Source organism: Eretmochelys imbricata, chromosome 6, assembly GCF_965152235.1.
Source record: "Eretmochelys imbricata isolate rEreImb1 chromosome 6, rEreImb1.hap1, whole genome shotgun sequence".
NCBI classification, from domain to species: domain Eukaryota; kingdom Metazoa; phylum Chordata; order Testudines; family Cheloniidae; genus Eretmochelys; species Eretmochelys imbricata.
In genome coordinates, this window is record NC_135577.1 from 123082916 (window position 1) to 123094597 (window position 11682).

General features: G+C 48.5%; 1 long non-coding RNA gene across 1 annotated transcript; it reads right to left on the minus strand.

The window, feature by feature from the left end:
• Nucleotides 1-326: 326 nt before the first annotated feature.
• Nucleotides 327-10057, minus strand: LOC144267077 (uncharacterized). Its single transcript, XR_013346536.1, has 4 exons — nt 9897-10057; nt 9303-9480; nt 2036-2083; nt 327-552 (listed from the first exon to the last, which is right to left on the minus strand). It is a non-coding gene; the product is annotated as an uncharacterized LOC144267077 (long non-coding RNA).
• Between the last annotated feature and the right edge of the window lie 1625 nt (nt 10058-11682).

The following is an 11682-nucleotide window of genomic DNA, read 5'->3' on the forward strand; positions in this document are numbered from 1 at the left end:
TTGCACACCCCAATGCGGTTGCTTGCCCACTTTTGGGGGGCAGTCAGCCGCTGCTGCAACTAGGAAATGGACTGAAAGTTTAGTTTGGCTTTAGAAGACAGATTTCACTTTGCTGATCCTGATTCTGTAGCTGAGATTTCCACTGATGTCAATGGGAGTGCCATGTGTTGAACAAGCACAAAATATATGATAAAGATCCTCACTGAGGATAAGAGGCTCCTCACTGCTGTTCAGCAAGAAGAATTTTGCTCATAATCTATAAATCACATACTACAAATAATAACTAGAAACCACAAATGCACCACCCTTGATTGATGGTATCTCTTTGGGGTTTTATTTTTTAATTTCTGAAGCCATTCGGATAGGAGACACAGTGTTCTGCAGACTCGGCTTGTTTTGAACCCAGTGAACTTGACACATGTCCTTTAGGGAGGCTCCCATAGCCCATGATTTGGGGCTGAGTTGCAGAACATTGATCACAGATGTCCCCGCTGTCCCCACTAGTCTCTTGCGAACAACTTCAGAAGCCAATCCCACAAAGACCGACGTAATCTAAACAGAAGATATGATAGAAAACAGAGGTTTTAGGAGTAGTTTATGTAAAACTTAAAACGGCAAATTTCGTCTTCAAGTGTTTCTTTCCTCCTCCTCTAGAAACCTGGGCATTTGATCATTTCACAGGGTTGGCAAAAGGAGGACAATATGGATAATGTTGGCTCAGATCAATTTTTTGTGTGTAAGCCTTTTTTTTTTTTTTTTTGGCAGAATCAGGGTTTGCAAGAAGCAGATAAAACTTTGCCGTTGAAGAACTCCTGACAGCCAGAAACAGCTGCATGCCAGCAAATCAGTACTTAACAAGAGAGATCAGCTCGTTAGCCAGGTAAGAGATGGAGACAGAAATCCAGAGAGCTTTCTTGTGAGGCTATAAATGAAACAGTTGTTTAGCAATTACTCTAAGACAGTAAATCTCTGTCTATGAACCCTCTTACAGATAAAATCTAAACTTGGTTTGCCCTCCTCATACAACACACATGCATATGCATACCGGCTGCTACATAGCTCATCGATATTTTATTCACATCACACTCCAAGGAGCTCACTGACTGGAATTCAATAGAAACTGTTCTCTGTGTGAAAGTAATTTCAGAAAGTAATCTAGTTTATGGAAATGAAAGGCATCAAAACACAAAAAAACACTGTTTCTGTACAAGTGCTTTGCTTCAAATATTTGACATGGAAATTTATATAATCCCTTTGGGGCACACGGGTTTCACGAGAGTTAACATCTTTTGAAATGAATTTCACAAATGTTTATTTGGAATACCAGGCATACAAATAATTTAGAATATCAAGGCATCTTGTTGAATCAGTCTTAATGATACAGATCTCCGATGGTTGTGAAGGTTAAAAGGTATGTATTTTAATTGGGTATGCAGAAGATGTCATTTTCAATCATTGTACTGCAGGCAGAGGATAATATTGCTTTCAAATTCTAAGCTTTCCGATACATCCGGCTTGACTTTCTCTGTTACTTAAAGAATGAAATGCAAACATTTTTCACATTTTATTTAAGTGTGTGCGGTATGTACTAAATGCAGAAGTGGGCTTTGGACAAAGGCCTTAGACTTTTACCATCTGCCTTTCTCTAGCTAGGTTTGTACATGACCCCTTTCACTGCAGTATTTGAGCACCTCACCAACATGGAAGAATTTATCCTCACATACCCCTGTGAGATAGGGACATGCCATTATCCCCCTTTGACAGAGAAATTAAGTGACTTGTCCAAGATCACACAGGAAATCTGTGGCAGAGGCAGGAATTGAATCCAAGTCCAGTGCCTTAACTTTACAAGCAGCTTTCCACTCCATTGGAAGCACTGGCCCCAGCCTAGTTTAGACCACAAGTAAAACTAGTCTGATTGACACAGGGTAGTCCTTAATTAATCATTCCTACTCTGTGCAGGGATTCAACTGTGTATAGTAAATAGGACCTACGGCCACACACCCATGGCCAGAAAGAAATATTGGATAGCTACCTATTTATTGAGCTCCATCCATCCTGTGCGCTGAAGGAGGCAGAGGCCCTGTAGAAAAAATTGTATGTGATCATGTAATTAAAGACTGTATCATAATGCATATGCACAGGGCAGTCAAATTAAGATTGCACAGGAAACCTGACTACTGACATATCCTAACTTTTGAGTGCTTGCCTTTTGCAACCGTCGCGTTCTTTTAATGTAGGGGTTTTTTTCATGTAGTTTCCTAAGTTGACTAAAAAGCCAAAAAAGACAGTTACCTTTTCCATAATGGGTGTTCTTCGAGATGCGTTGCTCACGTCCATTCCATTGTACGTGTGTGTGCTCGTCACATATGCTGGTGCCAGAAGTTTTTCCCTCAGCAGTATCTGTAGGGGACCGGCTCTGGCGGCCCCTGGAATGGCGCATGCATGGCACGGTATAAGGGGCGCCGCCAGCTCCCGCCCCACCCTCAGTTCCTTCTTGCCAGAAATTCCGACAGTGGGGAAGGAGGGCGGGTCATGGAAAGGACATGAGCAACACATCTCAAAGAACACCAGTTACAGAAAAAGTAACTGTCTTTTCTTCTTTGAGTGCTCGCTCATGTCCATTCCACATTAGGTGACTCCGAAGCAGTACCCCTGGAGGTGGGTAGGAGTTCACGGACGTGTAGATTGCAACACAGCTCTGGCGAACCCAGCATCGTCCCTGGCCTGCTGAGTGATAGTGTAATGAGCGGTAAATGTGTGGACAGAGGACCACGTTGCAGCTCTATAGATGTCCTGGTTAGGGATGTGTGCCAGGAAGGCCACCAAAGATGCCTGAGCTTTCGTCAAGTGGGCTCTGACAATCGGCGACAGTGGAACCCCCACCAGGTCATAACAGGTCCTTGTGCATGAGGTGATCCAATTGGAAATCCTCTGCGAGCACACCGGATGACCCTTCATCCTATCCGCTGTAGCGATGAAGAATTGAGTCGATTTACGGAAAGGCTTGGTACGTTCTAAGTAAAAAGCCAAGGCCCTCCAGACATCCAGGGCGTGAAGACACCTCTTCTCACTGGTTTTGTGTGGTTTGGGAAAGAACACCGGAAGGAAGATGTTCTGGTTCATATGGAAGGTGGAGACCACCTTTGGCAGGAAGGCTGGGTGGGGCCACAACTGACCTTATCTTTGTAGAAGACCGAGGCAGTTCTGAGGTCAAGGCTTTAATTTCTCAGACCTATCTCACTGACGTCACCACCACCAGGAACGTGACCTTCCATGACAGATGGGAAAGGGAGCAGGACCCCAGAGGTTCAAATGGCAGGCCAGTGAGCCTAGAGAGGACCAAATTAAGATCCCATTGTGGGACAGGAGCCTGCACCTGCGGGAAGAATCTCTGCAACCCTCTCAAGAATCTGAACTTCATGTCATGGGAGAATACCGTCTGTCCTTGGATCGGCAGGTGAAAAGTGGGGATGGCCTCAAGATGCACTCTAATGGAAGAGTGTGCCAGACCCTGGCTCCTCAAATGGAGCAAATAGTCCATGTTCCTGTATGGAGGAACATGAGGGAGAGATGCCCCGTTCGGACACCCAGAGGGAAAACCTCATCCACTTGGCCAGGTAAGACAGTCTAGTTGAGGGCTTCCTACTTTGGAAAGGAGTCCAACAGGTCCTCCTGGACTCCTTCCAAACAGCTCTGCTCCTCCGGGTTCAGTCACACAATATCCATGCTGAGAGGTGGAGGAATCCAAGGTTGGGGTGTAAGAGCTGACCATGGTCCTGTGACGGCAGCTCCAGTTGGTTGGGTAGGGGCTAGGGAGGGGCTGCTGACAGGCTCATGAGCGTGCCGAACCAATGCTGGTGAGACCACGCCAGGGCGATCATGATAACCTTGATCTTTGCCATGGCCCTGCTGATGAGAGGAATTGGAGGGAATGCGTACATCAGGCCCTCTGACTATGACAGGAGGAAGGCATCAGGGAGGGAGACCTTGCTCAGAACCTGTCGAGAACAAAACCGGTGGAATTTCCTGTTCTGTCTGGTAGCGAATAGGTCCACTTGGGGAGTTCCCCACCTCAGGAAGATCATGCAGCTACCTCTGGATGGGGCGACCACTCGTAGTGAGAGGAGAAGTCCCTGCTGAGCTGGTCTACCAGCATATTCCTGACACCGGGAAGGTGACAAGCTTCCAAGTGAATTTCGTGGCTGATACAGAAGTCCCACAGACGGAGTGCCTCTTGACAGAGAGCCGACGAGAGTGCTCCCCCTTGCCTGTTGATGTAGAATATCGAGGCTGTGTTGTCCGTTAAGACTCGTACCACCTTGCCTGACAGGTGGGGAAAGAAGACTCCACATGCCAGCCGGACCGCTCAGAGCTCTTTGACGCTTATGTGTAACCGTGCCTCCTCCAGGGACCATATCCCCTGTGTCTGGTGGATGCTGATATGTGCCCCCCGCCGAGGTCCAAGGTGTTCGACACCAACTCAATGGAGTGAGGAGGGTTGTCGAATGGAACCCCTTCCACAACTGTCCTGCGGTCGGTCCACCTTCGCATTGAGATTTCTATTGCCTGGGGGATGGTAATGATCTTCTCCAGAGGGTCTCGGAACTGGGAATAGATAGTCGCCACCATGCTGCATCCAGAGCCTGGCATGGTGGACCACGTAAGTGCATGCTGCCATGTGGCCCAGCAGGTGCAGGTAGACCCTGGCCGTAGTCAGAGGGGACGTGGAGACTTCCGCGATGAGGTTCGCCAGGGTGTGGAACCTTTCCAGCAGCAGGAACGCTCTGGAGCAGGTAGAGTCGAGGACCGCTTTGAAGAACTCTATCCTCTGCACTGGCACTGATGTTGACTTTTTGTCGTTCACCAGTAGGCCCAGAGAGCAGCACATGGCTTGAAGCACCGCAACATCCCTTTGGACTTGAGACAATAATGTAGTTGGCACTGCCAGTATCATAGAATCATAGAATATCAGGGTTGGAAGGGACCTCAGGAGGTCATCTAGTCCAACCCCCTGCTCAAAAGCAGAACCCATCCCCAATTAAATCATCCCAGACAGGGCTTTGTCAAGCCTGACCTTAAAAACTTCTAAGGAAGGAGATTCCACCACCTCCCTAGGCAACGCATTCCAGTGTTTCACCACCCTCCTAGTGAAAAAGTTTTTCCTAATATACAACCTAAACCTCCCCCACTGCAACTTGAGACCATTACTCCTTGTCCTGTCCTCTTCCACCACTGAGAATAGTCTAGAACCATCCTCTCTGGAACTACCTCTCAGGTAGTTGAAAGCAGCTATCAAATCCCCCCTCATTCTTCTCTTCCACAGACTAAACAATCCCAGTTCCCTCAGCCTCTCCTCATAAGTCATGTGTTCCAGACCCCTAATAATTTTTGTTGCCCTTTGCTGGACTCTTTCCAATTTATCCACATCCTTCTTGTAGTGTGGGGCCCAAAACTGGACACAGTACTCTAGATGATGCCTCACCAATGTCGAATAGAGGGGGACGATCACGTCCCTCGATCTGCTCGCTATGCCCCTACTTATACATCCCAAAATGCCATTGGCCTTCTTGGCAACAAGGGCACACTGCTGACTCATATCCAGCTTCTCGTCCACTGTCACCCCTAGGTCCTTTTCCGCAGAACTGCTGCCTAGCCATTTGGTCCCTAGTCTGTAGCTGTGCATTGGGTTCTTCCGTCCTAAGTGCAGGACCCTGCACTTATCCTTATTGAACCTCATCAGATTTCTTTTGGCCCAATCCTCCAATTTGTCTAGGTCCTTCTGTATCCTATCCCTCCCCTCCAGCGTATCTACCACTCCTCCCAGTTTAGTATCATCCGCAAATTTGCTGAGAGTGCAATCCACACCATCCTCCAGATCATTTATGAAGATATTGGACAAAACCGGCCCCAGGACCAACCCCTGGGGCACTCCACTTGACACCGGCTGCCAACTAGACATGGAGCCATTGATCACTACCCGTTGAGCCCGACAATCTAGCCAACTTTCTACCCACCTTATAGTGCATTCATCCAGCCCATACTTCTTTAACTTGCTGACAAGAATACTGTGGGAGACCGTGTCAAAAGCTTTGACAGAAGCTCAGTACCAGGGCTTCTCCCGCAGGCAGGGAACCTTGCTCCAAGTTGGAGCTACCAGTGGAGTGATTGGTCCCAGGCGACCAGGATCAGGCTGAGCAGTGGCTCTTGTCCAACCAATGCCGGTCACTGCGTCCCAAAGCCAACCTGTCCAAGCAAGACTGTCTTGGTCAGGCTCTCTGTGACCGATGGCGTTCAGCAGATCTGCATCAGATACCAGCAATCCGCACCTCATGCTACTCGATCAGTACCAGGACACTGAATGGGACTGGAAACTATGGGTCAGTTGCTGGGAGGATCATCCTGAGTAGGGTGACCTCCGTCTTGGAGACAAGGCGATGACAGCCAGGTGGCCAGTGGTCTCTGGTGTCTGATCAGTGCCGGGATCAGTTATGGGCCCTTGGAGACAGTTGGGGCCGGTCCCGGAGTTCTTGCCGGGTGGCACATGCCTCAGAGGGTCTGCACCAATCTACTGGCGAGGTACACCTCGAGTCCCTCGATCAATGCGTCCGGTGTGGGGACCAAAGAGGGCTCCATAGAGCCTGCCTCTCCAGTCCTGAGGTGTGACGGCTTCGGGCAAGTGAATGTTGGCAGGACGTCCCTCTCGATGGGGATCAGTACTGCTGAGGCAGGGACACATGCATAGATCCCAACACGGGCTTTCCCCGAGACTGGGGTACCATGGGAGTTGGTGTGGGCAGCACGGGGAGCGTCAAGATCTCTTGAGCTGCTCAAAGAGCTTTGTGCATCGATGGCCTCTGAAGTTGGCTAGGGCCTGCACTGTTATCCAGGATCACAGGCGAAGCATGGGATGGGCTGCACCTCTCGATTTGAGATGGGGTCCGACTTCCCAAAGGGGGTGTTGAGCTGCTTAGCACAGATTGTGGCTCACCCCCAGTCCTCTCCTGCCCCTATGGGAGGTGAGAGATCTTCCCCTCCCCCTCTTTTTCCGCTTCTTCCTCGGAGCCGTGGATGGAGGGCCGGTGCTGGCTCATGGACAGCGCCGGCGGAGCACTGTGCATGGAGGCCCCGGTGCTCAGTGCAGAGACGGACTGTTCCTCCGGTGCCGGAGTGAGTGCCGACTCCATCAGGAGCACTTTCAGGTGGATATCGCGCTCCTTCTTCATCCTAGGTTTAAAGGACTTGCAGATATGGCACTTGTCACTTATGTGCCCTTGGCCTAAGCACCTTATGTGATATGTGGATCACTGATGATATAAGGTGATCACCTTATGTGATATGTGGATCGTTTGCAGCGATCGCAGGGCTTAAAGCCTGGGTACGGGGCATGCCCCATCCCCTGGCTGAGTCCCATTTGGGACTAACCAAAAGTTGATGATTACTGCTAAGGGTAACTAAGAAACTAACAACTATATTACAGGTTTTCAAGGTTCACAAGAACATAAAACGAAACACTGCTCGCCGAAGCAGCCGATGTTCCAGCACCGTCACTGGCAGCAAGAAGGAACTGAGCGTCGGGGGAGCCGGTGGTGCCCCCTTATACCACGAGCACCCTGCAGGCGGCGCCAGAGCCGGTCCCCTTCAGATACTGCTGAGGGAAAAACTTCCAGCACTGGTTTATGTGGCGAGCACACATACCTAATATGGAATGGACATGAGAAGGCACCCAAAGAAGAAACAGAAATTCCATCACGTGGAACAATACTGAATCCCTACAATGTTATCAGAAGGGTTGGAATCTAGAGATCCACAGCAAAACCTCTAGCTCTTGATCTAATGGAATAGCTGGTAGCAGCAGTAGGCTGTTACCCTGTATGTGGACCTACTACTAGAAGGTGACAAGACACTTTGTGAGTGGGTGTCACAGCAGAGGAATGTTGAGATTCAGGAGTCCTGTGCTCTATTCCAGGTTCTGATGTGGAGTCTCCAGTGGTTACAGATGTGGTTCGTTCCCTGTTCCCCACACTTGCCCCCTTCTGCCCTTGTCCCCTAGCAGGTACCCCTGGTGTGGGGTAGATTGCATCCAGGCTGAGCATGCTCTGCCCCACCCCACCTCACAGATTGTTTCTTTGCAGCTTGTGCCCCACCTCCACTCCTCACCTCTCTGCATTCCACTCTGCGAGCTTCCTTGGTCTCCTCCTCCAGCAGTGGGAGAATTGAGAGCACAGGATGGAGCGACAGACTCTCTGCTCTTAGTTCCTGGTGCCACAGTAGCCCCTGTCTGCCAGGAGGTGCAACTGAGGAAAATCCTGCTCATCCCCTGTAGCCCCTGGGGAGGGGCGGAGCATGCTCAGCATGGATACAATCCGCAGAGAATTTATCTGTCAAACTTTAACAAAGCTCTACTTAAAAGCTCATAATTTGGCCAAATATGGGTAGATTTCTACAAGGATGCGAAAAGCACTTCGCTGACACAAGGGCAACCCCTCTACCAAATTTCAAGCCCGGGCGCTCCAAAGCGTGGAGGAGATAGCGCTTGTCAGCAAAACAGTAGCGAGAATTTTTAAACATATTTTCCCTGAGCTTTGCTCTGAGCAACAGCTGAACTCTCTTAGCTGAAACTTTAAATAAATAAATATATATAAATAAATAAAAGTAACTCAGCCAGAGGCAGACACTGAGCATGGACAAGGTTGGGAAAGTTAAAAGCAACTGAAAACAGGGTCTTATGATGAAAAGTGTTAGAAAACCCTAGCTGTTGGTGGTGTTACCAGCTATACCTACAATTTTGCTCATAATGAGCCTGATTCTGATTTCAAGTACACCAGTGTTAGTCAGGAATATCTCTACCGAAGTCAAGGGGGTTACACACACTGTGAAACCAGCATGAGATCTTAGTCAGGGCCAAGTTTTGCAGGAGACAGTTTGGTCACAAAGTTCCCTTTTGATTTCCTTCTTCAGTTACCCAGTTGTTATTCCCCACTCCCACCCCCTCCTCTAGGCATTCATACCATGGCATGTGAGCACACACACCCACTCCCCAATTCTGAAACTCCCCTCTCATTAAGGCAGCCAGCAAGTAACACAAAGGCCTCTGTTTTGCTTCAGTCCCTTTTATGAATAGGTGGAACGAATGATAAGCAGAGGAAGCAGGAAGGAAAGCTGTCCAAAACGGGGCATCAGTTTTCCTTAGGGAAAGGCTTTTCAAATCCACGCTTGTACTTTCCCATCCCCATCTAACACCACCATTCCATTACTATCACGACAGTGGATTCTACCTAGCAATTAAATATTAAGCTTACCTTTTCAAAGCTGCTGAAAGGATTTGGAGACCCAGTTCCCCAAAATCTCATCCTTCGTGTATACTGATGTTTTCTTTTCTCACCTCCTGGTTCAACTAGGCCATCTCTGGCCACTAGAAACTACAAACGTGGGGCAAGCTGCAAAAGCAGATTCATGAGCAGTGCCAAATAGCAGCATCTATTGGGAGAAAAAGGCATGCCGCAGGTCTGAAGATCATTTCAGGTAAATGTGGGTGACTTGTAATGTACGGGGGCACACCGCAAACAGAGCCTCAAAGGTTACATAGCATCAAAGTGAATGGGCTGCAAGGGGCTTTATTCACCACTAACTCAGCAAGCCATGCTATGAGACAAGTTTCCATTGCAGGGCTGGGGGAGTTAAGATTGCAGTTCCTAGAAGTTGTGGGCATCATTTATTCCTCGAGTCCAGTGATAAAAATGCATCCCTACCCTCCCTCCCGTGAGCTAGCAACCTGACTCCCCCATCAGAAGAACCCAGATGCTGTGAATAGATTTAAATAAGGTTTGGCTACACTGGTGACCATAACAATTGCTGTTATGGAAGGTAAGCTAAAATAAGAGTAATCAACGCGCCTGCTTCAGGGTGTAAACTGATCCTCCACAGACAGCATCACTGCATAAGTTATCGGGGAGGGAATGCTTCTCTTCTCCTGAAGTATCAAGTACTGGCCACTGCCCGAGGCAGAATACTGGGCTAGATGGTTCAATTCTCTGATCTGGCATGTTAAATTCTATCCACATATGACCTGTGAGAGAGAGAGAGAGAGAGAGAGAGAAGTTTTAAATAAGAGTAACAACTTGTTAATATGGGGGGAAAAAAATCTTTTCCCAGGAATGGTTCTTTAAGAAGTTTCCCAAGAAGATTGCATTGTTTTATGTAATGTATTTGGGGGAGGGGGTGCACGCAGGCTGTTTTGTTTTGTTTGAACAGAACACAGAATGTCATTCAAGAGATCGGTTCCCACAGCCATTCCAGTTTCCATTATATTTCGCTTTTTGGAGCGCTGAAAGTTAATTCTTCTAACTGTCTACTGGCTTTCCAGGTATTTTCAGATCTGATTAATCCAAATCCATCGGTAAACCCAATTTTACTTCAGATTAAAAAAGATTCAAATTAACAACTGAGCGAGAGCCGGAAATTGTAAGAGAGTGCTTACGTCTTGTGCAGTGTTCCTGCACAAATCCTTCCAACACTCAGGCAATACGATTAGTCTCTGTATTTCTAAGGTACCTGACACTGACTTACAACCTCAGTCATTATTTATTTACAACGATGCCCACGATATAAAAGGGACGGTCCTTGCCCTCAGGAGCTCATAGTCTAAGGACAGACTTGTTAGGGAGACAGGTGAAGGGAAGGAGAACAACAAATAGGGGATTTTTATACATCAGCTATATTCACAGTAGGCAGCACTGGAGAAGAGGGTGTCAAAGGCGGCTTTAATGTGGACATGGCTGGGGCCTTCAGGATAAGCACAGGGAGATGGTACCGCACACAGGGGGCTGTGTGGAGAAATGCACGGAGGTGATGGCACAGACAAGCAGGGGAACAAGGATGGGATCAATGTCAGAGTGCGGGTGTGGTGACAATGCCAGGCTCAGCACGGAGCGATAGGTAGGCAGGGTCAGAGTTATATGGAGATGTGAAGGTAGTGAGGAGCCCACATGCGATAGCCTCAGTTTACCCAAATCTCACTTATCTGAGATCTGCTGTGACCCGAAATGGGCTCACGTTGGCTAATATCTGGTAATACAGCCATGTAACGCTCCTCCAGAACTGAACTGGTTCAGTATCTCCAGTGACAGCCACGGCTGTACCGCAGTCTGAGCGTGGATTTGCCTCATGGCGGGGGTTGTTGGGATTCCCCCCAGGTGCTCATTTGGAACCCACACAGACACGCTGCATGGAAACCATTTAGGTTTATGATGATGATTACTGGCCTGCAAAGGATTTTGTACAAAAATCGAAACCCCAGATTGGAGGGTTTGGAGATTTTTTTCCTTCCCATTTTGTAAAAAAGCAAAACTTTCCCAGCACACTCAGCTGAACTCAGAACAACCTCCTCCCCCAGTTCCTTACCTGGCAGTGGCAGGGCCTCTCGAACCGAGTGGAGGGGGCCTGGTTTCACTCTCTAATGCAGGGTCTTTCCCCTTTAGGGAGAAGCTTGACTGTCCTGCTGTCTCCTCCCACTTCAGTTGAGACGTCCAGCCAGTGGACATCACAAACCTCCTTTCCCATCTGAAAGGGGGGGCGGGGGGGCTTGGGGTTTGGGGAGAAACCCATGTGTCCTCTTCACTCTCTGCAAGCAAGAGAGATACTATTGTGGTCTCAGCCTTTCAACTTGTAAAGGTGTGACAG